We start from the raw sequence: 14,766 nt of genomic DNA on the forward strand, positions 1-14,766 counted from the left end.
ACATTATAGTAAAGTACTGAAAGTCTTTTTACTTTTTCAGATAACAGAATTAATATTTATGTTCCACTTAGTACAGTTAGGTCACCAAAGTGCTAAGTATGTGCAAGTGAAATAAGAGTTGAAATGCTGCAAATGCGGGAAACAACTTGTTATCACTCTCAAAGGAAGCTTTATACTTTGCAAATCCAGAAATCCAGGTCCTAAAAGTATGGCTATAGACTATATAGTATAGAAGCCTGCATGTAGAATCTCTACAATAACATGTACATGTATGTATTTGGAGCTAAGTGACTAAGTCCATGACCTTCTGTGTGCGCATGCGCATTGAGGCTTGAAGAACATGTAGATCTAGTGTGCTTTAATTAAAATCAACAACAGTTTGGAGAAGAACTCAATTTAGCTCCAGAGCTCTGTACTGTACTAACTGCATCATAGATAAAAGATTGGAAACGGATCACGTGATCCCATAAGCTGCATATAAAATACATACACTGAGCTAAGATACAGCCGTGTTTTGCTCTCAAACCCCCAGGAAAACTACTTTTACGGCTGTTTTGGAAAATTCAAACCTTTCCAAGTCTCCCTACAACTTCAATTTAATGTCCCTTTATACTAGGTATCATTTATAAATAACAGAAACTTTTTTGGGATTGCTAGGATGTAGCTAGAGGTACAGCCGGAAACATCGCTTTCACTACTTCAGGGTGTTTCTGTACCAATAACACCTATAATACAGCTAGAACAACCTAAATAAGTAGTGTACTGTGTGTCATATAGCCTCAAGTATTAAACAGAAGTAAAAGTTTAGCAGCAGGATTCTCACACAGACAGTAAGACAATGTCTCTTTTTTGTGTTTTTGGCCATTTTTTCCCATGTACAGGCCTCGAATAAATCCCGGGGGGGGAAACGCGGATAGTTTTCGAGGCTCTAAGTATTTCCTATCCTTTTATCTATGACTGCATGCACTGAGTATTTAGCTTTCCTGAAGAATATACACTAGACTACTGCAGCACTACATAGAGCTTCCAAAGGCCATTCATGTGGTAAGCTGGTGAAATACTATGACTATGTGTGATACGATCATGTAAATTATTTACATTTATAGGACAAGATGACTGCAATAAAAATGTGCTGCTGTGCGCTCTTTCGTCAAAAAGGAAACATGTGATGTGCTGTCATTAACAGTAATGTGTTGTCACTATGATGATGATAATTTATAACTATTGTTATTATAAATAGTCGTTGTTATTATAGATGTGTTTTTGATTTGTGTTAAATGTACAGTCATTTCATTGAAATTGCAATTTAAAATCAACACCAAGCTAAATAACATAGAGCAACGGCACTGTATGCATGTGCTAGATATGTGCTCAGCAACACACAACAGCTACGTGTTACGAAACACCTTTAAGCATGTCAAATTTAAACAGTTATCCCAACATCCCAAAAGTGTGTTCCAGAACACATCATTTGGCAGTGAAGGCTATAATTTTTATTATGTCAAATGTATGAATTATAATTTAGAGATTATTGATTTTAGGCCGCTTTATTTCTTTCTATAATAACTACATGTAATTATATAAGCCCCAGCAAAACCATTGCTGCTCAATTGGTATAGAGCGCTTCTTATAGGGTGGTACTGTAATTAGAAGAAAGACGATACGGTAACATCTATATACACTGGCCATAAATTGTGAGCCATTGTCGTATAGCGGGAAAATTTTGTGGGTGTAAATTTTCGCTATTATTTTGGCCCTAGAGCCCTCAGCAGAAATAATTATTCACGGGTATATATATACTAATAAATTATTTGCGTTTCAATCCAGGAAACCCCATGCACACATGCTTTGCACTGGTGCGTGGGAGATCGAGTCTCCCAGTTTACTTTCGCGTTAACTTATTTGCCTTGAAAAACGGGAAATTTTTGCACCCCATGAAAATTTCCCGCTATATACGGTACCGTAAAACCTCAATTTAAGGTGACACTCTATATAAGCGACACTTGTTGCCCAGTGAGTGGGCAGATCAAAGCAATCCAGTGCTCAGTATATGGCATGTTGCATCACTGCTGTGGCTACCATATATTGCACTGCATTATTATATATGGCATAATGCACTGGATTATATGCACTTGCACTGTGTGTAAATGCAGTAGATTCCTTTAAGAGATATCCATTTGGGACTTATGCCCCACCATCACACCCAATACTCAGTTGGTCCCTTTTATAGGCTACTACCTTTACAACTACTAGTGGGAAGAAAACCTAAAAAATTTACTATGGAATTCAGCAAAACTTTTTTGTGTGTGTACATTAAAACTTTACTTTTGAAAACGTAAAAGTGTTGCTTTAAAAAGCGAGTTTTTACGGTACTATCTTTCTTCTAATTACAGCCACATGCAATCTCTGAATAATTATGGTAACATTACAACACAAGGTGCATGATGTCCAGACCTAATTGCAGAATAGCAAAATAATGCCTAGAGACCATGCATAGCTATAACTTACCTTTTACAGCTATGGTGAATGTCTCTGCAATTGCAAGCAGAAGGAGTGTCAAACTAGTGTAATCATCCATTAAAGTATACTAGTACTATGTTGATTGCCAATTAATTAAGCTAGTATAGATCGATCTATAGTAGAAAATACAGTCTAGTTATAGTATGACTGTATATAAACTCTAACAGCTACAATGCATATATAAGCATATATAAACAATGATTATGCATGGTGTATACATAAATGAAAGGTGTCAATTTAGCATGCAAACGCGTGTCAAACTGCTTTCCCAAAAATTAACACACTAACACGGGTGTCAAATTAATATAATTATGTCATTTTTACTGTGTCAAAACTGAAACATGCTGTAACTTTTGGTGTGTCGAACAGAGGTATGTCATTTTAAAACGTCACGGTTACAAGAATATGACCATATAAATAAAATGAACGTAGGAATTATACATAATTGTCAAGCGAAACTGAATATAACATAATCATAATTGATACACTCGGTAACTATAACTCGGTAACTAACTTGGTAACAGTAAATGTACAGTTGGGGTAACTATAATGTTGATCTAGCGAGTTAATTTGTGCATGCATGAATGATGAGTATACCTCACTGTTTTTTTTACAGATGTCTCTTTCACACCCATCAACACTTCCTGTATGAAGAGAAGGAGACCAGAGGCAGGTGATGGCTTGGGGTAACTGACGTAGAAGGCGTAGTATGTTGCAAACAAGCTGATGATCGAGTCAATAACACTGTCGCCGAATATACTTCAAACAGAACCTTTCCTTCACCAAGGATGAACGCTTGCACGCCATTCATGTTCTTGTCAGCAAAAATTGCAAGCCTTGGCTCTGCAAAGGTCTTTTCAGCTGTCACTTCCTCAATATCAGTCCCGACCTGCAACAAATAAGAGTTAAATTTGAGGTGTGCTTCCACAATAATGAGGCATGAAAGGAATTACTGTGTTACTGCATGAATCATATCCGTATAGCCGGTAATTTTCGGGAGACAAAATATTTGATTACCGGCTATAATTATGCGTATAAAGTAAAAGCAGCTGCAGCTTCAGAGCCTACTCCTGCGGGCCTGAGTTGTGTGTCATGCAATGAACAGAAGTGCCTTGTATAGCTCCGAGTTTCTTCAGAGTAATCAGTGGGCACTTCACCATCCATCTTCAGCAGAGTTGAAACAATCTTTGTCCAAAAATCTCTGATTCGAGAGATGGATTCCTCCCCACACATTAGCGTGAACTCCAACAATACCTATAACATTCAAGACTCAATAAATAACTAAGAAAACATTAGGTGTATAATTATGGTTGAATCAACAATTTAAAGAGCTAATGCACTTACCCATTGATTCCTTGTGAAGAAATGATATGTCAAAAGAAGAATTGACATCTTGTCACCTGAATCTCCAATTCTCTTCCTTCTTTGTTGGTGAGTCTCCCTTATTAACTGTGTAATTGCTGCGTTATTAAGCGCTTTCTTGGTGAATTGGTCGCACAACCGACCGTGGTTTCGATCGTATATGCACATTCGTCCACACTGATAACGGAGTCTTGGCCAGGAGCGGCTTCAGCTGGCTTTGCTGCAATTATTTGCACTAAGTGCGCCTTATCTGTCTTCAGAGGTTTGATCGCTGACGGTACTGACCTCCTTCTCCGATTTCGGAAGAACATATAGTAACCTGTTGCTTCACTGTATGCTGCATGTTGTATGACTATAAAATTAGCAATTATGTGTATAATACATGCATGCATTGTTATTATTGTATAATACTCACCCAATAGCATCGGTCAATTACAATCTTGTTTCTTATAGCTGCTCAAACCTATTACACAAAACCTTAGCCATTTCATCGTACTGATTTCCCTTCGGATTCGGGCAAAGACCATAATAGAAAAGGGAAGCTTCTCGTATTAATGCTAGTTTGTCTTTTCCGTGAATTTGTTTCTCTTTTATTGCTCTGTTTACTCTCTCACTGAATACTGGTGGAAGTGGGCACGGAGTTGGTAGGGTCTTCGTATAGGTCCTTACCTCCATTACAGAAGTTGTTGCTATAATTATATGGTATACGTACTGTGTTCATGCACTCAAACCATGCATATATAGACTTTTAGTGGCTTGAGCAAAGCGATTTGCTAATCACAGAAGTTTGGTCACATACAAACTTGTGTTGTAATAGTATTAGTATAACTGAATTAATTATCTTTGCAGGCCAAACTTTGTATAAGATCCATGGTGTTCGGTAGACTGGCGGCGACAGCCCCTCGCGCTACGCACACGAGGGGCTGTCGCCGCCAGTCTAGGTGTTCGGTACACTCAGAACTCCGTCATTCGTATCAAAGATCATGGCACCATCATATCGGCTGAACATACTCATTTTACTTATTGCATTATTCATGTCATAGAAGATAATAAAGTGTTCAAGGTCAGGCAGCTCGAAGTAGTTGATAATATATACCCCTCACTTGAGAAGCACCTGTTTAGAACTTTCAGAAACCATTTCATTATTGACTTATGATGATTTTTATTCTCACGGTATTCCACATAATTATGAAGACGAAAGGAGATCAACTCTACATAATCGAAAAGGACACTTGTATTTCTAATTTTTAAACGGACAACATTAATTTTTTTTTCTTTACTAAGTTGATGGCACACTACCAGAGGAGGAAGGACACGATTAACCTTAGCTCTAATTAGCTAATTATCGCGACATTTTAATTGAACGATTCATCTTTTCTTTCTTTATAACCTCTACATATTGGACACAAGAGCTAGAGCAAAGTAAGCCTTTTCTCCTACTGGAGGTACCCCTATGGCCAAGTTGTCAGGACCTGAAGGTAATAGGACCCCTATATATAGAAGCACCTCAAGTACTCCTATCTCTATGATCCCTGTGAGAAGCATCCCAGGCACTCTGATCTTCTCTGTGAGAAGCACTCTTGATCCTGGAGACAGGATCCCTATGAGGAGCACCCCAGGCACTCCTGTCTCTGTGATAAAGCTGCAACATGGAATTGTTTAGTTCAGAGTGTCTCCAACATGAAGTAGACTCGCAAGTCGTCACTGTTGCAGGCGAACTGTTCGCCTGCAACAGTGACGTCTTGCGAGTCTAACATGAAGAATATCAATGACACTAACAGTCTCAGCTTCTAGCACCCCTTTATTTGTATGGTTTGCTCTGTGCCTGCAAAAATTGCCTGTCACTCATACTACAGTACTGTTCTGTGTGTCCCAATATGTAGAGGTTATAAAGAAAAAAAAGATGAATCGTTCAAAGAATGTCATTAAAAGGTCGCGATAATTAGCTAATTAGAGCTAAAGGTTAATCGTGTCCTCCCTCCTCTTGCAGGCACAGAGCAAACTATAAAAATAAAGGTGCTAGAAAGCTGAGACTGTTAGTGTAATTGATGTTCTTCATGTTGGAGACACTCCAATTCCATGTTGCAGCTTTATCACAGAGACAGGAGTGCCTTAGATGGGCGTGCCCGTCCCCAGCCATAAAATGGGGGGACGGGTTTCCCCTACCAACTAAGGCCACTCCAAATGAGACTGTAGTTTCCCGTCAGAGACTCCAGTAAATTATAAGCGGATGTGAGCAGTTTTTTTATCATTATTCATTACTATGAATATAATTATAAATTTGTCCGTCATCAATAAATTTAAATAATTAGCCCCAAAAATTCAGCCAACCATGTGCTTAGAGGCAACAAAGAACAAGAAAAAAGTAATTTCAATATTAATTTTCATTGATAATTAGAGAAATAATGGCCATAATGGAGGTAAGGAAGCGCGAGTTGGACGGGAAACTACAGTCTATGGTGGCCGATAGGGGTCACCCGCCTCCGCTTGCCGCCCTCCTATGCCGTGCGCAGTAAAGGGTCGCCGCCTTCTCTACCCGCGAGCGGTAAAGAGCGACCGCCTCACTTATCCGCGAGCGATAAATGAGTGGCCGCCTTCATGAACCGCCGCGGTTAAAAACCTCGCCGCCAGCGGTAACAATCGCAAGATATCTCGAAATTCTAATAAGAGCGCACCTTGTGTTTGCAGCATCTGTGTGGGGAGCTTTTAAATTATTACACATCCCAGAGGACCTTCACAAAGCATAGACTATGCACAGGGATTTCTTAGTAGAATAGCGTGGGTGTGCTCTTATTAGAAACACATACCTTTACCAAACACTTTTGGACCTCGCCGCGGGCGGTAAAAGAAGGCGGTCACTCGTTTACCGCTCGCGGCTAAATGGAGCGGTGACCCTTTACCGCTCGCGGGCGGTAAATTTGAAATGATTTACCGTTCGCGGTAAATCATTTCAAATTTAATGTGCTCGCGGTATTAGTTGGCGGCTAGCCTCGAATCCACGCCGATTCGTATTTTAATCGGCGTGGATTCGAGGCTAGCCGGCGTATTTTAATCGGCGTGGATTCGAGGCTAGTTGGCGGCAAGCGGAGGCGGGTGACCCCTATCGGCCACCGTAACAGTCTCATTTGGAGTGGCCTAACCTACAAAAATCCAAAGCAGCTAGACACAGGAATGATTCCAACTGCTGAGTCAGCAATATATGAATCAAATGGGGCGTGGTCTCAGTTTGGCCAGCTGTTCTTCTCTCAATCTCAATAATTATAGCTAGCTAGCTAGTAGTCTCGCGGGCCATACTCCACAATCTGATACTACGTATGGTGACTATTGCCGTTCTAAATGTATTTTGCCCCACAAAGATTACCCGACCAGCTATATGGCATACGGCCACATAATAGCCGGCCGATCAGAGTATTTAAGCGAGTATAGTATAGTACTACCTTTAATACAGCTCACCTCTGTTATGAATTCTTTTTTCGTGTTGAGGCTTTCAGACAAGGGGAGTAAGTATCTTGGCTAGCATATATAGCTAATGTGTACGTGTACGTGTACGTTCAGCCTTCCTGATAGCGCGCGGAAGCACAGATATATATAGAGTCTTCATACACTCCTGATTAACATATTGAGCATTTCCACTGTTCACGGATGTCATGTTGGTCAATCTTCACGCAATTAATGTGGAACCAACGTGGACAGTAATCACATCCCACCCAATTCTCCTCGTCTCCTGCCTGCTGGCACTGCTGGCAAATGTTTGTGTCGATCTTTTTGTTCGTCTTTTTGTTTATGCGTCTGCGTTTCACCACAGGGGTGGTACTGTGTCTCCCCTTCATCCGTTTGCTGCGCTTCAACACAGGAGTATTGTCTTCAGTGCGAAGTGTAAGAGCACGCTTTAGTTGTTTTGTCACGGCTTCACCACTGCTCGCTGGATCTGTGTTCGTTGTACTGCTGTTTGATGGAGGGATCTCTACCACGTGAGGAGTGTCTGATGATGGAGGGGTCTCATTTCCTCACTGGTTTCCTTTGGAGGAGTCTGACTCTCCCCGCCCCAAAGGCCACTGGAGTCCTCGTCAACTTCCTCTTCAAGAAGAGCTGAACACACCTCTTCTCCATGTATAGCTAAAAAGGACACAAAATTGTATGATTATAATTATATGCATGCTGCATGCTTCACCACTGCTCGCTGGATCTCTGTTCGTTGTACTACTGCTGTTTGCACGTGAGGAGTGTCTGATGATGGAGGGGTCTCTCTTTCCACACTGGTTTCCTTTGGAGGAGTCTGACTCTCCCCGCCCCAAAGGCCACTGGAGTCCTTGTCAACTTCCTCTTCAAGAAGAGCTGAACACATGCACCTCTTCTCCATGTATATAGCTAAAAAGAACACAAAATTGTATGATTATAATTATATGCATGCTGCATATGCGTTATAGTTATAACATGGGCACAAGGGATGTATGGAATATATTGCACTGAAGCACGAGGGCGCCATATATGCCATGCAACCCGAGTGCACGTGTTATAACTAGTTTATATCCCTAGGGCATAGCAACATAACACTGTCCTAGTAACACAATATATAAACTGCACAAAAAAAGACAGAGATCTAAAGAACCAGCACCAGTAGCAGCCGAGGATGTGGTACCTCCTCCCCCACCCCCCGTAGGAGCACCCCCACCTCCTCCGCCCCCTCCACCCCCTCCACCACCCCCACCTCCTCCGTCCCCTCCACCCCTCCACCACCGACAACTCTAGACGCAGCTCCATCTCTTCTCTCTTCTAGACGCCAGTATCTGCAGCGCGTAAGATTGGCATGACCGACGAATGGCTTGACACAAAATTGTTGGAGTTTCAACGCTGAAATCTGCAAAACAGCCCCACCCCACTTCTGCATAAGTGTGCAGGATTGGTTATTTATGCATGTTATACTGACATTAGCATGACATTATTATGTATAATTGCATAACATCCCCACATTATACATGTAACATATAATGTTGATATAAAAATGTATAATGTGCATAATGTCACATTCATACAAGTGATGTAATAATTATGACATTATGCATTTTATACTTGATGTATAATTGTTATATATGCATATTGTGCATAATGTCACATTTTAGTAAGTGGTGTATATTATGCATAATAATTATGCATAACGTCAAATTTTATATTTGATGTATAATTGAGCTGCATAATGTGCATAATGTCAAAATTTAATAATTATTTTAATTGTGAAATTTGTGAGATCCCAGTTGGGATGTGTCGATGTTACGGATATAGAGTTTGGCTACAGGTACACTTAATTGTGTATGTATATTACGCATATAATGTGCATAATGTCGGGATTATGGGCGGTTATAAATATAAGAGGTTAGGTAACGGTATGGGTAAGGGTTAGTTAGCATAAGGGGTAAAGGGTTATAGGGATAGGGTTATAAGGTTGGTTAGGGTAACAGGCTAGGGGGTCAGGGTCAGGGTAAAGGGTTAGGGTAAGAAGTTAGGGTAAAGGGTTAGAGTTAGGGTAAAGGTAAAGGGGTTAGAGTTAGGGTAAAGGTAAAGGGGTTAGAGTTAGGGATAGGGTTATAGGGCATAAGGTTGGTTAGGGTAACAGGCTAGGGGGTCAGGGTAAAGGGTTAGGGTAAGAAATTAGAGTTAGGGTAAAGGTAAAGGGTTAGAGTTAGGGTTAAGGTTAGGGGTTAGGGTAAGATGTTAGAGTTAGGGTAAGGGGTTAGAGTTAGGGTAAAGGCCGGGTTAGGGTAAGAGGTTAGAGTTAGGGAGTTATAATTAGGGTAAAGGGTTAGAGTTAGAGTTAGGGTAAAGGGTTAGAGTCAGGGTAAGGGGTTAGGTGGGTAAGGTTAGGTGTTAGGTATAAAGGTTATGTTAGGTGTGTTGGCGCAGCCAGTCAGTTTATAATAGCGATAGCAACAGAATATAGAACAACAGCTCAGCTTTAACAAAAAGGAATAAGATGGAGATACTAACAGCACATGGCACAAATCATTAATATATTATACCTAAATATACCTATACGCCTACAAACAATCTAGAATGTTCTAGATCTTTCCAGTTCACAGTTCACAGTTCAGGTCGCAGGGGCGGATCCAGAGGTAGTTCGTTGGGTTCGTACGAACTACCCTTCCACTAGTATATATTGGCTAGCTAGCTAACTGTACTGTCTTGACAAAGTCGTACAAAGTACGTCCTCTCTGCTTAATAAAAGGGTGGGGCTGGTTCTCTTTGCATAATAAAAGGGTGGGGCTGGTTCTCTCTACATAACAAGAGGGTGGGGCTGGCTACTGCAGCCACATTGATTTGCACTGTGGTCAAGCGATTATATCTAGCCATGAATCCTTGACTCCTGGTGTAAGAAGAGGAAAGTTTCAGGTAAGGGAGAGTGCATGGCACTGCATATTGAATGACACTGCATACTTACATGTATAATTGCTATAATCATTAATAATTATATTGATGGTCAAGTTCTACAAGTCTATAGCCAAGTCTCCTCTTCACCAGCCACCACCGTCTGTCTTTCCACTGGGGACCACTACTATCTCTCCTCCAGTCACAGCCATCTCCTGTGTTTATAAATCATGAGGGAGACATGAGGATTAATTAGTGGGCGTGGTACTTTAAAAGGGGCGTGGTCACAAAAATTTCGGCGCTGTGCGCCGAGTGAACTTCTTGCCCGCGCAACTATAGGAACCCCCCTTCCTTAAATCCTGGATCCGCCCCTGGGTCGTTCGAGCTACGAGTGCTCTTTTCCCACACTCCTTCTCACTCGAGGGTCGATTGCTCATTCCCCACATCTTGGTAAGTCGTTCGAATTTCACACAACTTACACCTTTCGTAAGTATGTCGGCTAACATATCTTCCGTCGGACAATACTCCAAACAAATCTTGTTTGTACCAACTTGTTCACGAACAAAATGAAACTTTATGTTTATATGTTTTGACCTTCTGTGAAACTGCGGATTCTTAGCCATGCAGATTGCAGATTGGTTATCCTTGAATATTAGTGTTGGTTCAGACGGTTGATTAGAGGTGAGTTCCCTCATCCACACTGCTTCTTGAGCTGTACTCGCAAGAGCCATATACTCCGCTTCTGCCGTGGATAGAGCAACACAGGATTGCTTCTTACTCTTCCAGGTTACTCCAATCTGAAACATGTAGCCAGTAGTCGACTTGTAGTCATTACAATCACCTGCCCAGTCAGCATCAGAGTATCCTATCATATCACTGGATTCTCCTTTGGCATACAGTAGACCATACTGGGTAGTTCCTCTGAGGTATCTGAAAATACACTTCACAGCGCTCTTTGGTCGGATTTGAACAGAAACGAGCAGCACTGCAAATGCAATATCAGGTCGTGTTCTAGAGGACAGATAGAGCAGGCTGCCCACTGCGGACTGGTATAAACGGATTCTTCGGATGCTTTCACCAACTTCGAATTAACATTGACTGGAGTCTTAAAGTCTTAATTGGTTTGGCCTCTTCCATACCATACTTCCTGAGAACTGATTCCGTAAAGGTAGATTGACCTATCCAAACTTTACCATCTGTGTGGTCTTGAACCACTTGTACACCGAGAAAGTAGTTAAGTTCCCCGAGATCTTTCACATCGAATTTCTCTGATAGAGCTTTCTTTACTTCTGTGATTCTCTCAGAGCTTTCTCCAGCGATCACAATGTCGTCGACATAGACTCCTATTAGGAATGTTTCTCCTTCAGATGCAGTGTAAATACACGGATCATTAGCAGATTGGACAAAGCCCATACTCTTGAGATGAGAGTCGAGAACATAGTTCCAACATCTGGGGCTTTGTTTCAAACCGTACAGGCTGTGCTTCAGTTTACAAACTAAATGTTCCTTGCCTTCCACAACAAAACCTTCTGGTTGCCTCATGTATACTTCCTCTTCAAGGTAACCATTGAGGAACGCTGCAGTGACATCTAATTGATGTAACTTGAGACCTTTCTGAACAGAAATAGCAACCAGGCTACGAACAGATTCAAATCGAATGACTGGACTAAATGTTTCGTCGTAATCCAAACCATGTCTTTGTGAAAAGCCTTGTGCAACTAAGCGAGCTTTGTCAGCACCAGTTTTCCGTTTAAATACCCATTTGTTACCAACGGGTTTGTGGTCTTTGGGTAACTTGACAAGATCCCAGACGTCATTGGAATGGATTGAATCCATCTCCTTCTGCATTGCCACTTCCCACTTCGTCTTGTCAGAACTTCTGAGAGCATCTTCTGGCTCCTTCAGTAGTTCAGGGACAGTGTAGAGTTTTACTCCATAATAGTAAGGGCGTTTGATTTCCCTACTCGACGTCCTTCGAGGTATTTGAGTTTCTGTTTCGACTTCTTCAGTAGATTCTGTAGAGTCATCTTGTGGTGGTTCCTGGTTTGAGTCTTCTTCAGGTGGGTTTGAGTCTTCTTCCATCTCTTCGGGAAAGCTCTCAACTTGAACGATTTGGTTCTCCTCCTGCTCAGGGTCGATTCCTCTTGAGGTTAAAGACAACATCACGACTGTGAAAGGTGCCCATATCGTACAGACGGTAGCCTTTCCTCTGTTCAGCATAACCAAGGAAAATGCATTTCTTTGCTTTGGAATCGAGCTTCTTCCGTTGATCCTTGGGCACATGCGAATATGCAACACAGCCAAATGCTTTAAGATGCTTCACATAGGATTTCTTACCAACCCAGGCTTCGAAGGGTGTTTCGTCACCCAAAGTCTTTGTAGGACTTCTGTTGAGGAGATAGGACGCTGTAGATAAAGCTTCAGCCCAGAATCGATGTTCCACAAGGGTCCTATTCATTCTTTCGGAAACGCCATTTTGCTCTGGAATGGTATACTCATGTTTGATTCCTTCGCTTTTCAGGTAGTTTTCAAACTCAGTAGACATGTACTCCCCTCCATTGTCCGTTCTGAAGGTCTTCACTTTGTGACCAGACGAATTTTCAGCCAACACTTTCCACCGTTTAAATGTTTCAAACACCTCATGCTTGTTTTTCAGCATATAGATCCAGACATAGTGTGTTTTATCATCAATGAAAGTCACGAAGTACTCTGCACCACCAAGTGAGGGCGAGTCGATTTTACCACAGACGTCACTGTGGATGAGACCTAGTGGTTCTTTAGCTCGTAGTTCCAGGAAAAGCGCTTCTATGAATTTTTCCACTCACACAAGGTTCACAAAAATCAATGTTCTTCGAAACGTCGTAATCAAAACCATTCACCAATCCATCTTTGGCCAGGGTACGCAAGTTTCCTTCACCTAAGTGACCAAATCTCCGATGCCATAAGTTCTCTTTGGCTGGATTGGTAGCAGCATTAACTTGAGGGTTATCCGATAATGGTTCACAATTCAAGTAGTACAGACTTCCTGTCTTAAAAGCCACAGCAAAAAATCCTTTTTCATTTAGTATCTGACCTTGCATCTCATCAAACATGACTTCTTTCCCAACCTCTGTAACCTTTGGGACGCTTAGCAAGTTGTACGCCAGTTCAGGTACATAGAGAACATCACTTAGTCTTCCTCTCTCCGCCAGGTAGTTTCAGTTTGAGTTTAACAACACCTGTACCGACAACTTCCAGTTTACGATCATCTCCTAGTGTGACTTGTTGTGGTTGTTGTACACAGTTAAAATCCTCCTTGGAATTACATATATGGCAGGTAGCTCCGGAGTCTACAATCCAGTGTTGTGCAGGTTTACTCACACCCAACACATGACTAGTTAGCAACACTTCTTCTTTGTGAGGTTTAAACTTTCTTCTGCCTTTCGTGTTTCCAGATCCCTCGTCCTTAGCACGCTCCAGACATTAGCACGCTCCAGACAGTTCTTTTGAATGTGTCCAACCTTCTTACAGTAGTGGCACCTTACTGTTTGATTTCGACCTTTAAACTTAGCTGCCATAGCCTTTTCGCTAAAATCAATACTCGATTTGTCTTTCTGCTTCCTCTCGGAACCGTTCGGTAACAATCTCCATCTTGGGAACATCTTCATTCGCTTCAAGAGCAGTAACAAGTGTATTGAACGAATCCGGCAAACTAGCCAACAAATACACCACACGGTCCTCCTCGTCTATCTCATCTCCAACAATCGCCAGTTCATTAAACAGTTCTGTCATGGACTTGATATGATCTTGGACAGGTGCTCCGCTGTAGAGAGTGCAGTCTTTGTCTCAGAGCCAACTTATTGGCCCATGTCTTCTTTTGAAACTGATTCTGCAATTTCGTCCAAACAACCACGGGGTCTTCGGGGTCTCCAATAAGGTAGAGTAGAGAGGGATCCATACCTAGCTCGCAAGTGCACGGTCACGTCGAGCTAGGAACTTGGAACGGCGGTCAGCCTCTGCTTCTTCTTCAGGTACAGTCTCTGTTCCAGCAACTATCCCCCACAGTCCTTCTCGTACTAGAGCCATACGACACTGAACCTTCCACGTTGAGTAATTCGCTCCCTTGAGCGAGACAATAGCGGCAGTCTTCATTTCTGTAGCCATCCTGGGCCCATAACCTGTTGGCGCAGCCAGTCAGTTTATAATAGCGATAGCAACAGAATATAGAACAACAGCTCAGCTTTAACAAAAAGGAATAAGATGGAGATACTAACAGCACATGGCACAAATCATTAACAGGGGCGGATCCAGGATTTAAGAAAAGGGGTTCTTTCTCACGGACAAGAAATTCACCCGGCGCACAGCGCCGAAATTTTTGAAGACCACGCCCCCTTTTGACGTGCCACGCCTACTAATTAATCACTTTCTACCTTCGAAAAATTTGTAACACAGGAGAGATGGTTTTGTGACTGGAGGAGAGATAGTACGTGGTAACCCCCAATGGAAAGACAGCCAGTGATGGCTGGTGAAGAGGAGACTTGTAGA

The 14,766-nt window shown here is 41.9% G+C and overlaps 1 protein-coding gene across 1 annotated transcript in view; it reads right to left on the reverse strand.

Annotated features, from left to right (window-relative positions):
- The window catches only part of LOC135339285 (uncharacterized), a gene marked incomplete in the record, with an annotated part of 254,087 nt that overhangs the window by 179,769 nt on the left and 59,552 nt on the right, over nucleotides 1-14,766 (reverse strand).

This window comes from Halichondria panicea, chromosome 1, assembly GCF_963675165.1.
Source record: "Halichondria panicea chromosome 1, odHalPani1.1, whole genome shotgun sequence".
In the NCBI taxonomy this organism is placed as follows: Eukaryota; Metazoa; Porifera; class Demospongiae; order Suberitida; family Halichondriidae; genus Halichondria; species Halichondria panicea.